Source organism: Salminus brasiliensis, chromosome 7 (genome assembly GCF_030463535.1).
Source record: "Salminus brasiliensis chromosome 7, fSalBra1.hap2, whole genome shotgun sequence".
NCBI lineage: Eukaryota > Metazoa > Chordata > Actinopteri > Characiformes > Bryconidae > Salminus > Salminus brasiliensis.
In genome coordinates this window covers 21,573,352-21,594,836 of record NC_132884.1, presented here as the reverse complement: position 1 = coordinate 21,594,836, position 21,485 = coordinate 21,573,352, and the positions used below count along the sequence as shown (strand labels likewise).

The 21,485-nt window shown below is 40.3% G+C and overlaps 1 protein-coding gene across 3 annotated transcripts in view; it reads right to left on the bottom strand.

Moving 5' to 3' along the window:
• lpp (LIM domain containing preferred translocation partner in lipoma) overlaps nucleotides 1-21,485 on the bottom strand; it is a 234,874-nt gene that overhangs the window by 198,728 nt on the left and 14,661 nt on the right. Inside the window, exon 1 of one of the 3 annotated variants that reach the window (XM_072684122.1) lies at nucleotides 16,968-17,046. The exons of the other annotated variants lie outside the window; for them this stretch is intronic. The gene's annotated coding sequence lies outside the window, so the exon portion shown is untranslated. Of the gene's footprint in view, nucleotides 1-16,967; nucleotides 17,047-21,485 lie in introns of those variants that run through there. 3 annotated transcript variants of the gene reach the window in all.

Genomic DNA, 21,485 nt, shown 5'->3' with positions numbered 1-21,485 from the left:
AACTGGCAATGCCATTGGCCTTTTTATAAATTTAGCACTACTAGTGCATACTAGTGCCTATACAATGTATATTCACCAAGCACTTCATTAGGAATACTATACTAATACTGGGTAGGGTCTCACCTTGTCCTCCAAACAACCTTAAATCTTCATACCATAAGATGTTCCATGTTGACAGGACTGGGTCACACAATTGCTGTCGATCTACTACATCCCAAAGGTGTTTAACTGGATTCAGATTCATCTAGGCTATGTTTCATCTATCTTTCACTATCCAGTTTTGGTGAGCCTGTGCCCACTGCAGCCTCAACTTTCTGTTCTTGACGGACAGATGTGGAACCCAACGTGGGCTTCCGCTGTTCTGCTGCCATCCTTCTCAAGGTTTGACAGGGTGACAAAGGTTTTGAGATGTTTCCTACTCCCCACAACTGACTTACTTCAGCCTTGGTCAAATCCAACTAATCTGCCCCCTCTCTATTGACCTCCCTTATCAACAAGGTGTGTCAGTCTGCAGAACTGCTGCGTTTCTTTATTGCACTTTTGAAGAAACTCACGAAACTGTTGTGCATAAAAATCCCAGGAGTTCAGCAGTTAGAAATACTCAAACTCATTTAGCACAAACAATCAAGTCACGTCATGGAATATGTATATATGTCTAGGTCTGCTTTTATGATGATTAGACTAAATTGTCCACAATGACTTGGAATATCAATAAAATATCAATATCTTACTACTACAATATCTACACTTACTTATTTAAAATAACTTGTCCATACAGACTTGACAATTTGTGCAAACAACAATTACTCTTTACCACTTAAGTATTTGGAAAAAAAATGTCTCATGAGAGTCCACCAAACCCTATGTGGGCCACACACTGTAGAATAAGCATTAGCTCACTGCACAATCGCACAGCATCATTTGGGCTTCGTGCCTGCGGGCAATGTGTTTGCACAAACAAGCTCCCAAAAAAGATCAAACCAGTGTTCGCTCCCGGGGCACACACTTTATCTGTGCTGTATGTCATTACAACTCATTTTAATGGCTTGGCGGAGATGCATCGCCAACTAAATCACCTGATATGCCAGAGGCAGCTCTCTCGCTTTCTCTCTCCCTCTCCACTCAACCATCACAACTACAGCCGGATGACTAGCGCTTAGCATCAAACGGGGCATTTCAAGACCTCCAAAAATAGCCAAGGCCATTTACATTTTGTAATTTAGCCAATGCTTTTGTCCAGAGCGACTCGCGTCAAGTGACCAGAAGAACAAGCCCCATAAAGCAGCTTGGGGTTAAGTGCCATACTCAAGGCAACAATGGCAGTAAATCTCATCTGGGGTCTTCTGGGGTCTCAGTCTTCTTTTCCTACTGATTAAAGATGACACAAAGGTCTGTACTATTTTCTATACCAGGAAGAGCTTGACAATCGTAACTCAGGCTTGCTCACTACAAAAGATCTGCTTATGTTAAGTATGTGAGGTCTGGAATTTCACTGCTTCTGGTAGCACACACACACACACACACACACACACACACACACACACACACACACACACACACACACACACACACACACACACACATGATCGGCCCCCAAGAGCCAGTGAGACTGATGTACCTCTGGGAAAGGGAAGATTACTGGAGGCTTTTGGACATTTCCTCATGGTGTTTAGAACTGTCTGATGCCAACACCACTGACTGTGGCTTTCCCCACTTGCCTTGGGAGATCTGAAATCTTTACCTTTAGGTGTCATATCTAAAATAGGGCCATAAAGACAAACTACACACATGCGGTAAAGTGCACTCTGCTCTTTAACCACCTATAAAAGGACATAAATATGTCCGCTCTCTCACTCTCTCGCACACACACAGCAGTAATGCCATCACTCTGCTTTAAAGGCTTAATCTTTCCTGCATTAATACCCTGAGGGCAGCGCTATAAACCATTTGGCTAAGCCTCCGCTTTTTGTTTTTGTTGGTATGTTTTTCTTTCTCCCATTTTTGATAACCTGCTTTAAACGCTGATAGGACATAATCCGTGACAGGCAATTGGCTGTCTTAGGGGGGCAGACTGTGATTTCTATGCATGATGTTCACAGCTGTACAGTGTGTGTGTGTGGGGGGGGGGGGGCTACTGCTACTGGGAGAAACACACACAGCCCTGCAGGACTACTGTAATCTGATCCACAGCCGCCTCCCTCTCTCACTGGCCAAAAATGCCAGTAGGCCAGGCCTTCACCCCAGGAAAAGGGCTTTCGCTGCTGAGCTTTTTGGATTTAGTGCGATCCCACTTGGCTTGTTCCGGAATACCTCGGATCATCCCAATCTATCTAATGATGTGTCAGTTACGAGCTCTTTGAAAACATGAAAAAAATAAATTATCCAGTGAAAATCTGTACGTTGATGGGTATAATACCCTTACTCAGAGTTCAACTTGTGGCCCAGAACAGACATAAACTATAATATTGCTGCTAATACTGGCTTTTGGTTTCCTTCCATCTCCGCGAACCAGGGAAAACTGGTCATCACTTCATTTTTGAAATGCTTGGATAATTTTTTTTTTTTATGCTACATCCTTAACGTGATTTTCAGGCTTGGAAAATTACTCTGAATAAAAGAGACGAGAGAATGTTCTGAAAAGCCTTAATATAGCAAGTTGTATATGAAATAATGATTGTGAATGAAGATCAATGAGCAGTTTTCCCTCTCTGGCGTTTATTTACCCAGCTCATTTTCAGCTCTTTGATCTCTTTAGAGCTTGAGTGGAGCACTCTAGACATTCTTTACTTCATTTCGTTCATTACATTACAGCCATTCTAGGATTAGTTGCTTGGAGTCTCACGTGGCACATACTGGACTCAGTCCAATGTTGTCTTTATTCAGCATCTTAGATGAAACAGCAGGCTTGCAAATGCTGGCCAGTATCTCTTCATTATATCTATGGCACCTGCTGAGAAGTTTCCTAATTATAATGTGTAATACATTAACAGATATGTAAAAAATAATAATAATAAATAAATAATAATAAAAATAAAAAATATATATATTTATGACATATCTGTTAATGCATTACAAACCATAATAAGGAAACTTCTCAGCAGCATTTTAGCATTTAAAACAGGCCTCAAAACATATCATCCCCGCTTCGGACAAAATCACAACACCTAATTGCATATTTCGCCTTTTTACTTTTAAGGCCATGACCAATATTTTAGTTTGGCAATGAAATCTGGTGATATTAAGATTTATCTGGATCACGGCATTTCCTCAGTAGGCCATTAACCTCCTAAATTCCTCAAAGCCCCCCGTGGTTCCTGGCTTTTCTTCCCCACTGTTATTACTTATTCATAATAACATAACGTCATAACAATTCAGCCAGTTTGCAGAACTGTAGAACTTTTTGGCCGAAATCAGCCAAGGTAAATCTTTTGAACTGTTAAAGCACTGGAGCGGATTAATCAGGCTTGGGTTAAATCTAGTGGCACGTGGGAACATTTTACTGGTAGAGGGATTCAATTAAATATCAGCAAACGTCACACCCCCCCAAAAAAAACGTGTTGCTTGGTTCCTTTCAAGGTTTCTTCCTCTCACTCTTTGTGACAGCATCCATTGTGAAAAGCGCTATCTTATAAATAAACCCAAACCGACTTTGATACTCATTTCAGTCATTTTCAGACTATTTGGGGGCTCTGAGTGGTTCAGTGGACTGAGGCGCTGCCACCACAACCATAGAATTGATGGTTCAAATCTCAGTTCATACTGCTTGCCATCAGCAGCCAGAGTCTGAGAGGGCACAATTGACCTTGCTCTCTCAGGGGTGGGTTTATGGCACTTTCACCCCACAACACTCCTTTTACCCTTCTTAGTTTTGGGACATTGCTAGTGATGATGGTAATTAGCATTCCAAATTGTGCAAATTTATAAATACATTATATATATATATATATATATATATATATATATATATATATATATATATATATATATATATATATATATAAATAAAATCAGACAAATAATTTATTTAATTAAAAACATTAAGACTAAACTGTGCATCCTCTGATGATGGCCTCTGTTGCTGCAGTGGTGCAGGTTATTCAAATTCATAAGTTTAAGGACAATATGTTCTGGCATAACGGAAGGATCTGGCATAACTTGGGATCAGAGACTGAGCGACTAAACTCTTGATCAGCTTATGGAGCTCAGAGAAGCTAAAGGTTCATTTAGGGATCCGTTTCCACTGAGGCTAAGACTCTAGGACCACACTTGCATGCTGTGAGTAACACGGTGATAAGCATTACTTCCATTGAGATTTCACATTTCAAATGGACATAACATATTCATTGACTTATACCTTCTATTAAATGTCTTAATTCTATTACGGTATATACTTACTAAATATATACTTAGTAACTACTACTACATATGGTACAAACTGTGGTAATATGGTACAAAATGGTATAAACTGGTAATAATGCCAAATTTCCAGATGCTGCATTTAGGATGTACAATTTTAAATACAATAACACTCAATTTATGCCTACTGTCTATATGTTTAATTCTGTTGTAATGCTATGCTCATTTCAAAAGTCCATGTTTTGATATGCAAACAACTATGATTTCATCACAGCCCTAAGGCAAAGTACATGTGCATACATCTTTGACAAATTTTATATTCACCTTAGCAGCAAAGTCTATAAATCGCTGAGTGAATGTTCTGGCTCCGAATGTCTTGAATGTTTATCAATATTTAGAGCACGGTGTAAACTGCCTGAAGTAGCGTTTGAAAGCATTTAATCCACTGACATGGGATATGTAGCCGATAATTTCCTGTCAGTTGGAAATCTCATCTTCCTTAAGAGGAGCACTCAAACCCCAGCTGTGAGCCATTTCTGCAGTTAAACCATTTTGTTGAAGCAAATTATTTGTCTTGTTTCCTTCCTTTATTTATTTACGTTCACATAAAATGTGCAGACAGAAGCACTTAACAAACCACATATTCAAACTTAATATTCTGTATGTATGGTTATTTTATATTTCATCCTCAAACTCAGGGCTTACTATTCAGTTAGCAATCTTAAAGATACCACATATTATTGCATTTTATTTTAATAGTTTCTTGTTTTCAACTTTATATAAAAAAAATAAAAAAAATCTGTCTGACCTGAAAAACTACTTACAAGTTCAGTGTGAAAACTGCAGCAGGCCGAAAAAGATATGTAAATGTGTTGACATCACAGGAACACCAAATTCAACAAGCTATTTTTACAGCTTAGTATTTATATATGCATGGACTTGTAAGTAAACAGCACAATGTTTTGACAATGTTTACATTTAGTAAAATTAAACATATTTAAGAAAATCAACAGAATTTTTTTTTTCTAGGGTATGGGCTGGAAAGGGGCTGTGTCCGGCCGTGCATATTTTTAAAATCACTGTAAAACGCATCTCTCTTTTTTTTTCTTTTTTTTTTTTTTTTTTAAATGGAACATATTTTCAAGCGAAACAATTTATGCAAGCAGAAAATCATTAAAGATGGGACAGGACTTTATTGGTATTTGACTGGATGGTGAAGTGGGCATTTTAAAACAAACATAGGCCCAAAAAAAGCCTGTCAATTCAGAGTACAGATAAACCTCAAAACTCTTAAACTGCTTAGTTTACATAAGAATCCATAAGAAGATGATACAGATTTCGGTTTGCCTGGAAATAACAATTCCAGTCTATTGTCTGTTACATTAGCATAAAGCCAACAGTGGTCAAGGTCAATGTTTATAGCAACTCTCAGGATTATACACAGTATACACACATGTTAAAGAAACACACCATTTACTCTGGATGTCAGTATGGATCTTGCCTCCTTCAGTAAAGATTTTACACTCCTAAGCCCTAGTCAGACAGGATCAGTTTTATATGAGGAGGTGGATTGATGCATTTTTACTACAGGACTGATCTGCATGGGATAAGAAATTTCATCGTAAATGACGGCGATGTGGACGGCCTGTGTGTACTGTGACCGGTGAACCAGTTCGAGGATGACAACCAACCATCTTCTAACAATCCACTTAATCCACAGTAATAGTAAGATTTAGTTCAAAAATCAGCAGGTACCTTATCAGAACACACGTGTAGGCTATAAGCTACGCTACACAGAAGCATCGTATGTCTGAGATTTGCCACAGGTGGTGATGAGGTATCTGTGCCATGTACAACGAAACTTGAGTGTCCTCAAGCACCTCCATACTTGAGAAAAAACACGAAAAACTACTTTTCCATAATTCTTGGCGAAAAACATCCACACGTCAATTCGCACAGGATTCATATAACCTGAGGCTATTTTTGCGTCTAATTTTACAAAAGGGAAAAGATGTCAGAATCTTTATGGAACCTGTACTGCCCGACATGGCGTAAGTGGGCGGGAATATGGTCACTGAGAAACTCCGGTAAAAATCAATTAATAATGAAGTTACCCCACCTCCCCATGTAAAACTAATCCCGTTCAAATGGAGCTCAATAAATGGAGCCATTTAAACTTGGCTTGAACGCCCTGCTTCCTTTAATTAGCAGGCACATAGTAGAATTCACAACAGAGAGACTGTCAATAACACTTCAATAAATAAATAAACAAACACATCCAAAATCATGCTGAACGCAACATCAGTCACCAACACAAAAACCTAACGTTTCAGTCAAAGATGCCTTGTGCATGTGCTTGCTCAATGTTTTGCAGAAATAAGCCGAAAATCCAAAATGCCTGTAGAACCACTAGCCTTTTTGTAAAATGACAATTGTAAAAGAAGGAAAATTGGGGAAAACAAAAAGACGGACTTCACATTTCACAATTTCTCAAAAGGCAAACACAATGACAAGTGATGCAGCAAGAAAATCCAGATTTGTTTACTTGGTTCCCTTCAAAGCTTATTATTTAGTAACTGCTGTAAATTATTCAGTACTATGGAAGTAATATGTATTTATGAGAATGGAAAGTGGAAGTTGGGAACCTCCAGCAGCTCCTTGAGGTTTAAGGCTGAAATATTTACTTTTGGTGTAGGAAAACCCTTTCATGAGCAATGCTTGAGCAATTCCACTGTTACATTACTTCATTTGCACAGCGCAGGCCAGAGAGGGAGAGTGCAGTAAGAGAAATACCAGGAGGGCATTGTGGACCAGTGGAGTGCTGCCAGCGCTCGAAGGGAACAGGGACTCCCTGCCAAGCGGATGATTTGGGTCAGTAGGTAATTGCGTTCCTGGATCACAAAGGGCTCGGTAGCAATTAATCCAGCCTGCGGGCCACGTGAGCCTGGAGCACGTTCAGAGAGCTGAGGCAGCTCAAGACCTGACACAGGAGGTCTTGCCCACGCTGCTGAAGACAGAGCCGTGTTACATTACCTGTGTCCAACAGGAGGCTGCAATGATCATGTAACACTACGGAGGTGCAGATGTAGTAGTTATGAGTTGTGAAATATTTATAGTGGGACCAGCTCAGTTTAAATTAGTCCAAGCTATCAGAAAGGTCCCAAACCACCATACCACCAAAATTAGAACCAGCAGAATGTTTATGAGGAGGTAGTTTAAAAAGTAAGAGCAGTTGTTTCAGGCATAGTGTCCAATCTGCTTCAATTCCCTTATGTTTCTTCATTAACAAGCTTGCCCAATCTGGAGCAGGGAGACCATCTATTTCAGATGAGATTGGATTTTACTTTCCCACGTCAAAATTACATCAACCCATAGATCATTTCCATTTTCACAACGCTTGCTCATCAAAATTGTCCTGCTCCGGGAGACTGAACAGTTTAGGATCAGTGGGGGTTCTACAATACAGTGGAACAATAGATTGTTCTCACATTCTCATAACGGCTCTATCAGAGAATACGACAGACTGTTCAAACTGCAGAGGAACAAACCATAATACGTAATACTGCTTTTATCAACCGGTATACAAGCACAAGAGCAAGTAAACACAAACATGGCAGAGAGAGTGAGGGAAAATTGTGCAAGAGAGGGAAAAACCAAGATTTACAGTAATAATTTGACAGACGCATTTTTCTAATCACAGAAAATGCATTACGAGTTCCATCTCTGACCACCTTCAAATGTGGTTTGAGTGATCCAATCGTAATCCGATCCCATTGAGTCAAGCGAAATCCAAAAGGGATCCAAATCACCAAAAGAGGTCCGAAACAAAAGCAACAGGGCTGCTACTCCAAAATGGTGCGGTTGTATTATCTGTGAAATTACCAATGAGGTCTAGCATTGGTGACCTCCACTCTGAACGGTTAACTAGACTGGGCCAATGCCCTGAATCTAGTCTCTAGGCTTTCTCGTCAGGGGGATGCCACATGAAGTCAAATAACAGAAAGGTGCTACCACAAACAAGCTTCTGACAAGAAGGTTAAAACAGAGTACCTGAACCTCCCTCCCCATTGCGGATAGCACAGAGACATTATGCCATTCCATTACTGAGCCGATAACCTTGAGCGACAAATTTCCCCTCTGCAGCAGTGACCTATCACATAAATACGAAGCTTTAAAGTCAGCCAGACGTACAACCAACTGTATCATTTTCCTTTTTTTCCCCCCTCCTTCAAAAGAAATACACCCATTCCTACCTTTCCCTTTTCATAATCAAGTTCAAGAGCAAGACCCCCACTAAGTTAAAAGGGAAGCCAACAATGGACAGAGAATTCGTTTAAAATGCCAATAATGCCAGCTAAAAAGAGCAATTTGCATTCTCTATAGAATCCAGAACACTTTGCTCATCTATTTAATAACCCATTACGGCTCTTCCCGGCCTTTTTCCTGCTCCACATTTCCTCCATTGTGCTGTGTAATAAGAACAATTCCTATTAGTAATGCATTTTATAAAGCTTTTAAATCAATTCAAAGATCAGACTTGTGGAAACCAACTAGCTAACATGACTCTAAAAATAACACCGGGAACCAATTGGCCCCACAAAAGGTACTGTGTAAATTTGTGAACATAATATGCACTTTATATGATTACAACTAATTACAAACTCTGCGCAGAAAGAAACTAATCTTCTGCGCGTCGGAGGGAGGACATGACTTGTAGCCCTTCATTTGTGCGACCACAATATTAACATGCTTTGACTAATAAACTCATTATCACCAAATCCCTGGAAGCAAAGCTAATGAGCAGATCAAGGCAGTAACGCAAAAGAGCTGTCACTGTGTTTGTTTCAAAGAGTGTTCAATGTCACAAAAAAAGAAAAAAAATCCATTAAAATTGTGATCTCAATTCGTTATTCAATGCGACTGGAATTCATGAACAGCGTTGATTCTGCAGACTGTAGAACACTTCGAAATGAAGGGGATCTTCAGCATAAAGGGTGTTTCTTTACAAAACCACAACAACTCAAAGAACTATTTGGATGCTTTAATGGTTCCTTGGATTGGAGGGTTCCTTACGTTTAATGTGTTGTTTTTACCAAATGAAAAAAAAAAAAAAAAAAAAAAAAAAAACACACTACATAAAGCAGGCCTGGGCAATTTGAATAGAAAACTCATTTAAACCAACATTCAGAAATTCTAATCTCCATAATTTTGTCCATGTCAATTATTTATTTATTTATTGTGTGTGTTCATGTACTGTCCCCTTAAAAACATATTACCATATGTGTAGTCATGCGATGTGTGATATGGGTCACCCAGTCTACAACATGGAGAAGGAGAACCACCGAGCCAACTGAACAACACTGAGCAAGGGTCATTAGCTTCCTCTTTCTAATGCAGATCTTCCAGTCCACCTTAAACGATGCAGAATTGTAAACAGAATGCTAAATGTCAAAAAGGGGCTTAATTTAAACAAAAAAAAAAAATTATTTATAAGCAGCTGCAGAATAAAACACAAGCATCAGTCTCATGATCTACTCAGCAAAATACTACGCAAAATACTAAACTTAAAGCCCCTGACCTTAGAGGCTGCCATAGTGATGGAATGGGAGGGGTCCTGCAGGCGATAATCTCTTATGCGTTTCTGAACAAATGTCATTTCGGGTTTTGTTGTAGATGACCAGCAAATGACCAGAACTCCCTGATAAGAATTGCAAAAGTTCAGCTGGTAGGCTGCTGTGTTCACCCAATCTCTCTCTTCTTATGCCAACAGGCCCACAGTAAATTAACAGGACAGGGGAACCGGTTTGTGTGTGTGCGTATCTGTTATGCATACTGTCCACATGGATTCCATTACCATGGAGTCTGTGCTTGATCCAAGATTAACCTGTTACTGACCCTTCGTGCTAAAAAATAAATAAATAAATAAAATAAAAAAAAAATCACAAGATCCGAGCAGTGTGTGTGGAAATGGTCAGAAGTTAATGCTTCTTTTGGCAGATTACGGTCTGACTTTTTCCTCAAAACACCAGAAATGAAATGCCACAAGCCGCTGTTTAGTTGCAATAAATCAAGGTGTTTTAATTTGGACAGAAGATTACAACAGATTGAGTAGAGCTGGAAAAATCCTTTACATAACAGGTGTATTAGTGGTTAAATCATTAATTACTCATGAAGCACTGTGACTGAAGGCCACCTGCTGTTCTGCAGTGAAACACAGATGCTATTGGAAACTTGTCACTTCAAAAGCTATCATATAAAGCCTGAATCTCCAGGAAGAAGCAGGTATCGCACACATTTACTAGATCTCAGAAACTGAATCACTGTTTGCTTTAATTACATCAAAACAAGTGCAAGCGTTTTCACTGGTGGTGTTGAATGCAAATGGGAAACTTAAGAAACTGCAAATGACAGACACGAGACAGATGAATCTGAGCAGCTAAACGTAACTGATATTTCACACTTTACTGATATGGACCTGGAGACTGCTATATGGTTGTAGAGGTTGGTGGGACTGCATCACATCCAAACATCACTGAACAACTCGGGAACTGGAACGGTGTCTCACTTATGTGGTCTCGAGAGGCGTCCAACATGATATGCTATTGTAACAAGATTGCCACTATACAGTCTTTTGAGCACATCACAGATAACAACAGAATTGCAATTTCATAGAAGAGCTAAACACACAAATGCACAAATAATAACTGCCAATTATATCACATCAGCTAACAGAAGCCTTTGCTGGCCATCACTGCACAGCGAGAACTCACAATCTCACAATGATGGGGTCGATGCTTAGACAGTTGTGCCACTCGGAAGTCCTAGTAGAACAGCATTGTTTTTCTAGCCCTACACTCTCCAACCAGGTTAGTCACCAGGGTAGTACCCCTGACACTGCGGTGGTAGTAGTCAGTACTTTCCTTAGGTTCTAAACAGAGTACGATAATACTACTAATAATATTAAAATAAAATTATTATGACTATAATTATTATTATACAATGCATTGTATTAAAATAGTGATGTCAATGCATTTTAGCAAAATCACAGCTGCCCAATTAAACACCATCATTAAGTAAACATGTAAAAAAAAAATTAAAAAAAAAGGAGCATATAGAGGTTTGTAAACTGCTTTTAGCACCATAAAAACTATTGAAATGAGATGAAAAGTAAATGAAAACTAAAATCCAGACTGAAAACGCAGACTAAAAATAGCACTGCTGAGCACAGCAAGCCATACTCATTTGTTAAATTTGAGTGCCCACTATCTGATGCTGCACTGGCATGACTGGAATCCACTGGCACCACTCCAAACACTGCTCAAATGTTGAGACTTGAGTTTCTGAGCCTCTGAGGTTCAGTATATGTGTCTTCTTAGTAAGTCAACACAAGCTTCAATTAGCTAGTTAACATTTTGACTATAAAATCCAACACAGCAGACAAATGTCATTAAGTTTCTGCCAAGAAACAAATCATGGAACTCGGCAATGATTAATCTGCTATGGATGTACAAAGAGCTCCATGCATGCACAGCATGGCAAAAAACTGCAGGTGAAGGATCCTATCAATAAACCAGCATGCCCTGCTATCATTTTACCATTTTCATTTAGGGCATTTGGCCGATGCATGCAGCGTTCAGAGTCTTACTTAAAAATAAAGATGCCTCAAAGGCTTTGAGATGACAAAACATAAACGTCACTAACCTGACAGACTTCTTCATAGATTCTTAGACCCTTCTCAAGAATATTCTTAGTACGATATTGGCGAATCGGGCCCATCGTTTGTTAATGAGGATCTTTAACCTCAAATACAAACATCACCAAATTGATTTCTTTTATAGCCCAGGTCTTAAATCTGTTCTGGATTTTGTTCTTGCTGGAAGTGAAGAAAAGAGTTCATGCAACTGATTGGCCATGTAGTGTCACACCTACTAAGATTTACGAAGTCTAGGACTGGAAACTGCATGAAGATCTAGATTTGAAGACTCACTCAAAGTATGATCTGAATCATCAGCTCTCGTTTTTATTTTTAGTGTGGTGTGCCTGTCTAGTCAGGGACTCAAATCCTAGACTGCACCTAGGAGAGCCTAGGAGAGTCTAGGAGAACCTAGGAGAGTAGTGTTGTTACCACCCAATACTCACACCAACCGCACCAGCATCAAGCTAGCATTAAGAGGCGAGTCAAGTTCTACAGATCTATCATGCCAAGTGTCTTCCAAATCTGAGAAATAGCTGAAACAGGCTAACCGCAGTTGAGTGGCCTGGACGTTAACCATGACCTCCCAACCAATAACACTGGTAGTATTAGATTACTGACGTTAATTGTTTATGTGGTGGGGCTTGACTCCCAATCATTTGTTAATGCTCAAATTCTCAGAGGAAAATAACTGCTTAGACTGTGTCAATAAAAGAATTAGGCTTAAAAATAGAAAGCAATCAAACCCTTAATGTGGATCTCCTTTTCTAAGCAGATAATCACCCCCCCCCCTTCCTTATTTGACTTCAGTCTCCTTCAATCTGCCGGAGCATCTAATTGCACTCGTTAATCAATCCTGAAGTTTATTTGTCGACAGGAGATCCACTTGGATTTACTTCACTTCGCAAAAACAAACAGGAGATCATCTTCAATCTGGAGATGCAGTCATCGTGCTAAATTAAGGGAAGCAGTTAGAAGTAAGTGAGACCAGATTAAAATCTTAATCTGGGTCCTTGAGATACGGCAGGGGATTGCTAGCACGTTTACAAAGCGGCACTGAAATAGATGGGTTGTGTAACCTCAGCCCTCCCCCGTGCTAATTTGGGAGAGTGATGAGGAATATGGAGAGGTCCTCGTCAAACGATGTCGAAACACAGGGGAACAATACTGCAGCAAGCAGCACGGTTTGTTTGTGTCTAAACAAATAGGCCTGTACAACACTGAACAGCTTTGGAGAATTCAGAAGCATTCCAATCTGACATATGTGACTGTCTTCTGACACTAACTAAACGAGAAAAATGGTCAAGTACCACAGTGAGATGTCTTGGGTAATCATGTTCCACAGCTCTGGGAATACTGATGACTGAACGAGAGGCGAAAGAAACCCTGAAATGATTCGTGAAACTGACGTTTATAAATGATTCTACAACCAGTGATCCATGGTCTCTCTTATTGGTAGAGAAATGCGGGAGAGATATCAAAGATTCAGTGCTCTGAGAGAGGCTGAGGCCATTCGCACTGGCATCAAGCAGCATTAAGACAAGCGGTGAAAAGCTAGCGAGTTAGCTAGCCTGGAGCTACACGGTGCCGGCTGTGCAGGGCCTGTTTAGCACGGAGTGAAAGGTAATGGGATTATCACAGTGCTCTACCGTTCACGGCGGGAACATCGCCCCTCTCAGCTATGTAAAATCCCATTAGACTCTACCTTTCTCTGCCACCATTTCCATGGCATGGGTTATGAAGAATGTGTAAACAGCCAAAGAGCACTTAGTGTTGAGAGTGCTGCAGAGCCAAAGGTCCTAACCCAGTGTAAGTCCCGTTCCCTCACAGATGCATGGCAGCGTGTGCCATGTTAACATGCCAACATGTTGGAAAAGTGAAGGAAGTTCTGTAATCAGAGCACTTCCATAAACATGCGGAATGCTATTTATGGTTCTCTCAAGTTCATGCTATTGCTCCACTGACTGAAATACTGAAATAAATTTTCCATATTCCACATATTTACATTTTTCATATTCCACGTTTTCCCAAACACAGGCACCGGCTGTGAGCCAAAGTAGTAGAGCCTTTCGTTCCATTGTTTACAACCGATTCAGGTGATAAAACAAGTACATGCAGGTCTTTCTAAATATGTTTATGAAAGTGATGATTGAGTCTTTATTGCTCCGATGATGATATCTGGCGAGGCAATCTGAAGTTTTAGAAACTTGCAGCGGCCGGTATAAATATTTGAATAAATAAATGTCATCTACTCCATCTACAAATAAAGAAGTAGTTTAAATGAGAGAGAGAGCCAGTAAGAACTCAGGGGAGTAGGCATGTATACGGAAACAGGGTTAAGACAAGTAAAAAGGGCAGCAAATATAAAAAATTTAAAACCAAAAAACAACAAAAAATGATCATTACGTTGTATGAACTGTTTTTGTATTCTCGCTGTTGCTTCTGTTGATTTTGTTGTTGTCTAAATCTATTAGTTAAAGAACTGCCTAGTAGATTTTGTTGCCAAAAAGGTCCAGCATTTTTTCGGTCAACATTTGTGTTTTCTTTTCTTTTTTAATAATTTAGTGGATATTTGTTGTGCATTATGTTATGTGTTGTGCTACTTTTTGTGTGTATTATGTTTGGAAAGAATTGATGATAAGGACCGAAATAAACCAACACAATCACCGCCACTGCTGCTACTACTACTACTGCTGCTACTGCTGCTGCTGCTGCTGCTGCTGCTACTAGACTAAGGTCTACTAGTAATTTCATTATCATGATGAATTATAATCCACATTCTTCATGCACATCACTAGAACATCTAAAACACTGGTTAACGTTAATGTTTTACTAAAAACAGATCGGAAACAGTGGTGGTATAGTTGTATTTGGTGCACTGCATTAAATGTACCACTACTGGTTCTCTTTTTGGCCATATCAGAAAAAGAACTACAGCGACACTGTAAATGGTGAAAAAAAATGAATTATTTTAATATTATATTTTTGTCAAATCACCCTATGCCAAGTCAAAAGAAATCAGGCATTCCAAAACAGATGCCATATTGTTCCAGATAAGGCGCCACTAGAAACCAAGCCTCATTTGCGTTCAACACATTCTTTGACCAAACATGGACGACAGTCAGAGCAAAGTTTAGTGAGAGTACAAGATGTGCTCGTTCCTGGAAGGAATTACTTTTGCTCCTTCCAAAGTCATCAAGGTCCCACTCCCGAGAAACTCCCGATGCAGTTTCACAACTTTTCAGCTTTTCTAAGATTAAACAAAACGCACTGGGTACGACTCAAAAGGCGCCAACAGACTGAATCGGCCCGGGCTCTTTACACCACACGGGCACCTGCTTTGCTAACATGCAGACAGCAACTCGGAGCAGCTTGCTGCAGTGCGCTGGTGCTTGGACAAGATCTAAGATGAGAGAAAGCCTTGTAAAAATGGCAAAAATAGCTACATTCACAAACAGGAAATACTGAATACTGACAAAAAAAACGCACTCACAAACAAACAACTCAAATAGAAGCAGGAAAACTTCTGTAAAACTGCAGAATGAAAAAGTATCCAGAAAAAGAAAAAAAAAAAAAAAGTTTCACTGGCCCAAATAACTTTATAGCTCATAAAGGATTTATTGATATTTGACTGGTAGCTTTTCTGACTGGCTGTGAGTCATCTGGGTCAGACAGAGGACATCTCTGATGACATACTGTTTAAATCACAGGAGCAGGCAAGGCGTGCCCAGCTTCAATGAATTCTCCACGTGTTCATTTGTATCAGATACTCATTTCATAATAGCATTTACAGCTAAACACATTACAATAGCAATAGGTCAGTGTCCTGGGCCATAGGTGGCCAGACTTGCACTGATTACAATGTACAATCCAACTGCTCACGGTCCTGTAGTGGGCACAAGACACATACACAAGTAAAAAGCAGACTAAATCATTAACACCACCAAAAACAACACTACAGCAAAGTAAGAACCTTAAAAGCTTGTGGCATGTGGTGGCCAGTGAGAAGGAACACTCCAAAATGAACCAAACACACCATTTACGGTATAGCAAACACAGAAAAGGGGGCGGGGTGGGGACTGTCTTGCTGTCTAGAGACAAATTTTAGCTACTTGTCTGCTGTCTAAGAAAAACAGGGTACGATATTGCACAAAATCGGGGTCCTCTGATCTGATGACATGCTGCTGAACCCTTTTTGGTGCTATACAGAACCATACATTAAAGGTTCAATTAAGGCAAAGAATCAATTAAGCATGCATATGGTTCTCGGAGTTGGCATAGTACTAAATAGAACCATTGCCTTGACTGAAGAGCAGAGTGTACTGCTAAGAGAATATACAGTCTATTAGGATATTTGCTGTAGGTGAAATACGGTGTTACTTTACATGAAATACCAACTAATCAACAAACACAATGGTTCTATAATTCTATGAATGCAGATCAACAGAGTAATATCACAGCCTATGAAATGGGACTGTACAGACATGATACAGTAAAAGCTCACATAGTATACCAAACAACATTCAGAAACAGCACCTGAAGTCATGCGGCTGCAGACAGGGCACTGCTGTTCTAAAGAGACAGGGGTGGGCGCAATCCACTCCAGGTATTCAATCATACTTGCCCAAACACATCAAGAGCAGTGATCACAGCAGTGAGCAGACAGCTATACACTAACAAAAACATGGCCCAGCTCACTGCCCTGCACCTAATTCCTGCCTAATTTGCTGCCAGAGAGTGAGTGTGTGTGAATGTGTGTGAGAGGGAGACAGACAGAGTGAAAGATAGAAAGACACACAGAGCCACAATGAGAATTAGTGAGAAAGTGTGCGAGAGAGAAAGAGACTGAATGAGAAAAGGACAAAGACACTCACAGACACTCAGACAGACGAAAGTAAGGAATAAAAGAGGTACTCACTGCATATCCTGGGTCTCTATAGACTAAAGTGAAGCCCTTATTCAATGGGAGTTTACTGAGGAGGATCCACAGGCAGGCCCTTATGCTGTTAAAATGACTCATACCCCTTCTTCCTCCCGCACTGTGCAGCCACAAGGAGGTAAACATTTCCAAATATGGAGACAAAAATGGGAGAAAGATTGGGGGCAAAAATTGATTCAGCTTGCTTTTGCTGTCTGGAATGCCACTCTTTTCACTGGCCAAAGTCACTCAGAAGCCAAATATGTGGTTATTAGCATTTGCACAGATGCCAGAATAAGGATGATAGAACTGTACAGGGTTGTGAAAAAGCCCTGGTTAGGACTGGCTGTAGACGCAAGGATGTCAGAGCCAGATCTTTCGAGATCATCTCCAAGAGTGATAGTCAACCACATCTCTCAAACAAAGGCATGGACCATACAACGTTTATGCATAACATACATCCACATATATGAAATAAAAAAACCCTGGATCTTCATTTTTTAATTTTCAAATCAAATGTATTTGTATAGCGCTTTTTACAACTGGAGAGGTCACAAAGCAGCTTTACAGAATCAGTAGAAAGACAAGAAATCAACAACATAAGAAGACATGAATACCTGAGACCCCCAGTGAGCAAGCCAACGGCGAAAGTGGCAAGGGGAAAAACTCCCTCAGAGCTGGAGGAAGAAACCTTGGGAGGAACCAAAACTCACAAGGGGAACCCATCCTTCTCTGGTCTGAACTATAAGTCACTGAACCATTAAGACTGCTGTACTGCTCAGGTGCGCAACATAACCTTAACATGTCTAATAACATGTCTAATTCCAATAATCGTCCAGCCACTCCATATACACAGGCTCAAAAAGACTGGATAACCTAAATATACAGATTATTTTTGGACGTAAATCCTTTGCAGTCAATGACTACCTGAAGTCTGAAGTCTGCTTGCTTATGGGTCTTTCTGCCTTCAGCTGAATAAGGTTTAGGTTACAATACTGACCCATTTATTTGCTTTGAAATGCTCTTGGCTTGCTTCCACAGTATGTTATTGGCCCTTTACCATCTGTACAGTGAAGTGCCATCCTATTAGCTCTGCTATTTGACTGAACCTAAGCAGAATGTTTAGCTCTATGCACAGAAGAATTCATCTGGCAGTCAGCAGTCACATCATCGAGTTATGCAAGTAATAACAGCGCCTCCATCATGTTTGACAGATGATGTGATGTGGTATGCTCCGAACCACAAACCCTATCTTTCTTTATCCAGTCACAAGTTAATCTTGGGGTCCTCTGTTCAAAGAACCTTTGGACCGCAATGAGAGTTCCCATTAGCAGCTTGAAAGATTCTGGAGCATTGTTGTGAGGAGTTGATTGTGTTAAGAGACAAGAACATTAGTGGGTTAGGATGTTGAATGATCACCACCCAACCTCAGTATTAGGGGGGGCTTTACGCCCCTCTAGCCCACACCTGGCATTAGGCATAGTGCCAATAGATTCATGTTTTCTGCTGCAGAAAGATTTACAGTAAACAGACACTGCTGTTAAGTGGGGGCATTCCCCTCAATTCCCCCTATCCCCCCACCTCCAAATTTGAGAAAACGAGAGCCCTCATTTTCTAAAAGATTCTTATGCTTTCATGTTCTTCTACAGATTTTATACCACCCTATTCACAAAATAGCATCATATGTAAAATAATACATGTGATCAATAAAGCCAAATCCTTCAGCTTAACGATCACATGATCACATTCTTGCAATACAAGAACTTAATGCCAAGAGAACTAACAGATATAAAAAACAATGAAAGATACAAGACAAACCGAACCCAATAAAACCATAATATGGAAAGCGCCGAACTTTGCACCATTTCTGAAATGTAAAACTTCTGCTGTTTAGAGCAGTTTAACGTTTGATAAATAAAACAATTGTGAACTGGCATTTGTTTCATTGACAATTCACAGCTAATCAATGGCGATCAGTCAGTAGGACACCATAACCATAGCTATTCATATTTGACCATATAAAAAAAAAACACTGGCTGATTATATCCATGATCAGACTTTTTATCTTCTTAAAGTTGGTGCTGTATTTGTGACAATTTCAGCTCATTTGGGGTTCTGTGACACACCCACACACCCTCACACCCCATCTAAGTATCTGCACAATCTTAAACTCCCACCCCCATCTGCGAGTTCCTGTTTGTCTGATTCAGCACAAAGTCAGAGGTGTGTGCGTGCGCGCATAGGCGAGAGTGTTGAGGATGGGGGTGTTCCACCACCGCCTTCGTGTTGTGGATAATCTAAAGGGACTGCCCAAATATGGAAGCTGCTGCAGCCCTCATCCATCAATCGAAGCGTTCACGGGGCTATTAGCATAACTTTTCATCAGGGCACAAACGCTTGGCACTAGACGAAATGCCAGACGCCACAACTCATGTGTTTCTGTCTGTGTGTGCAAGAAAAAAGGGAAAGGCAGGGAGCAATTCTTGTGCATCTCTTACGGTCAACTGAGAGCTGTAAGACACGGCTTGAGGTGTAAACTGGACCTTCCATTACACAACACTTTCCTGTTTGTTGGGAAACTTTTCACCTGTTTTGTTTTATGGACATTTTTAAACCCTGTTACACCTAAATCTTACATTCAGAGATTTTGGCTTTGTCTCATTTAGCACAGTAAACTAAACTGTGTTAGATTACACTCAAATAAACACACAACAGCAAGGAAAAGCACAGGCTGCTGTGGGGTTGCTAGGTAGTTGCTAAGTGGATTCCAGAGTGTTGCTAGATGGTTGCAAGGCAGTTACTATGGTATCCCAGGTGGTTGCTACTGTATTCCAGGGTGGTTGCTGTGGTGTGGCTACATGACTGCTACGGAGTTGCTTCGTGGATGCTTTGGTGTTGCTAGGTGGTGGCTGGGGTGCTGCTATGGTATTAGAGGTGATTGCTACACAAGTTAGATAGATAGTTGCTATTGTACCCCAGGTGTTTGCTACGGAATTGCTAGGTGGGTGCTGTGGTGTTGCTAAACGGTTGCTAGTTAGTTGCTATTGTATCCCAGGTGGTTTCAATGGGTTTGGTAGTCAGTTGCTATATTGCTGCTAGGTGGTTGTTGTGATGTTGCCAAGTAGCTGTCATGGAGTTGCTTAGCGGTTGCTATAGTAAACCTGACTGGTTGCTATGGAGTCTCAGATGGTTGCTAGTGTCGCTAAGTGGTTCCTAGGGTAACCCAATGTGGTTGGCTGAATGTTACTAGTGTATTTGTATGATGGTTACATCAGTACAGTGCACAAACCTTTGCACCTCATTCATTCCTGTATTGTCAGACTGAAAAGGTAGGACCAGTGTCCATATCTATAACTGCAGGACGAGTTAGCCGGCAAAAATCCAGCAATAAATAAATAAATAAATAAATAAAATTAAAGAAGCCAGGATTCTTATGAAGGAACCGGCCTTACAGAAGAGCCACCACTCGTTCATGGTGCTAAAAGGAAACACTGGCACAGCTTAGGTATCTCTGCTCTATCATTAAACACACAAGACTGGACAAGATCTGACCCTTTAAACCAAGCAACAAAGCTGTGCTTCTGAGGACCAGCTCGTCATCTATAAAGACGTTGTGGCTTGCCTGCATCTGATGTGCAGTTCTGCTTTCTGAAACATGCTCTACACATGGTAATTACAATGCACTGGAAAGTAGGTTATCGGATTCGTATGGCCAAACAAACACAGCATGCGTTCTTGAAATCGCACATGAATCCACACCGATTGCCTCACATAAATAACCGAGGCATGCGGTAGTCCTAAAGATAAAAGATAACACCTAATTAAACATGTTTAGCCTTGACAGTCTGCACCTAATTTAATGAAATATATTAATACGTTGAGATTTTCTTCCTCATAATCATCACAAGCTTAGTTTATACCAAACAGAAGTCAGTATAGGAAGTCAACAGAGAATATGCAGGTGAAGGAACCAGAGGGGTGGGGGGTGGACTCTCTTCAGTCATTAGAGAAAGTGTTTAAATAGTGTTTCACTTTCGAGCAGAGCTAAAATAAGTCTTTCATGTCTGAAACCACAGAGGGGGTTTTCAGAGGTAATAATAACCCATTTACCGGGAGGTTAAAGAGTGTCAGAGCGAATGACTTCAGGTGATTAAAGAAGCCTAATTAACTGTGACCCCGCACTCCCTCTGAGGAGAGCTGGCCAGACGAGAGAGAGAGGAAAAGACACACAATGACTCAGTCCAGCCAATGCCTCAGCCTTTAACACACCTCTAGGAAACAAAAACCAAAAAAAAAAATCCCACACTCAGCAAGGAGGAAGAGCGATGAGACACATACTTAAACACTTCCTCTTACCTGGCCATAGTCTCATGTGATGATAGGCATTAGTGTGTTGTACATCCGAATATGGTCCGATCACCAAAAACGCACATTAATGCTAGGTGTGAACAGGCTCATGGAGATTTTATCAGTCATAATCTCTTTAAATATAAAGACTTGAATAAATTTCAATGCTGA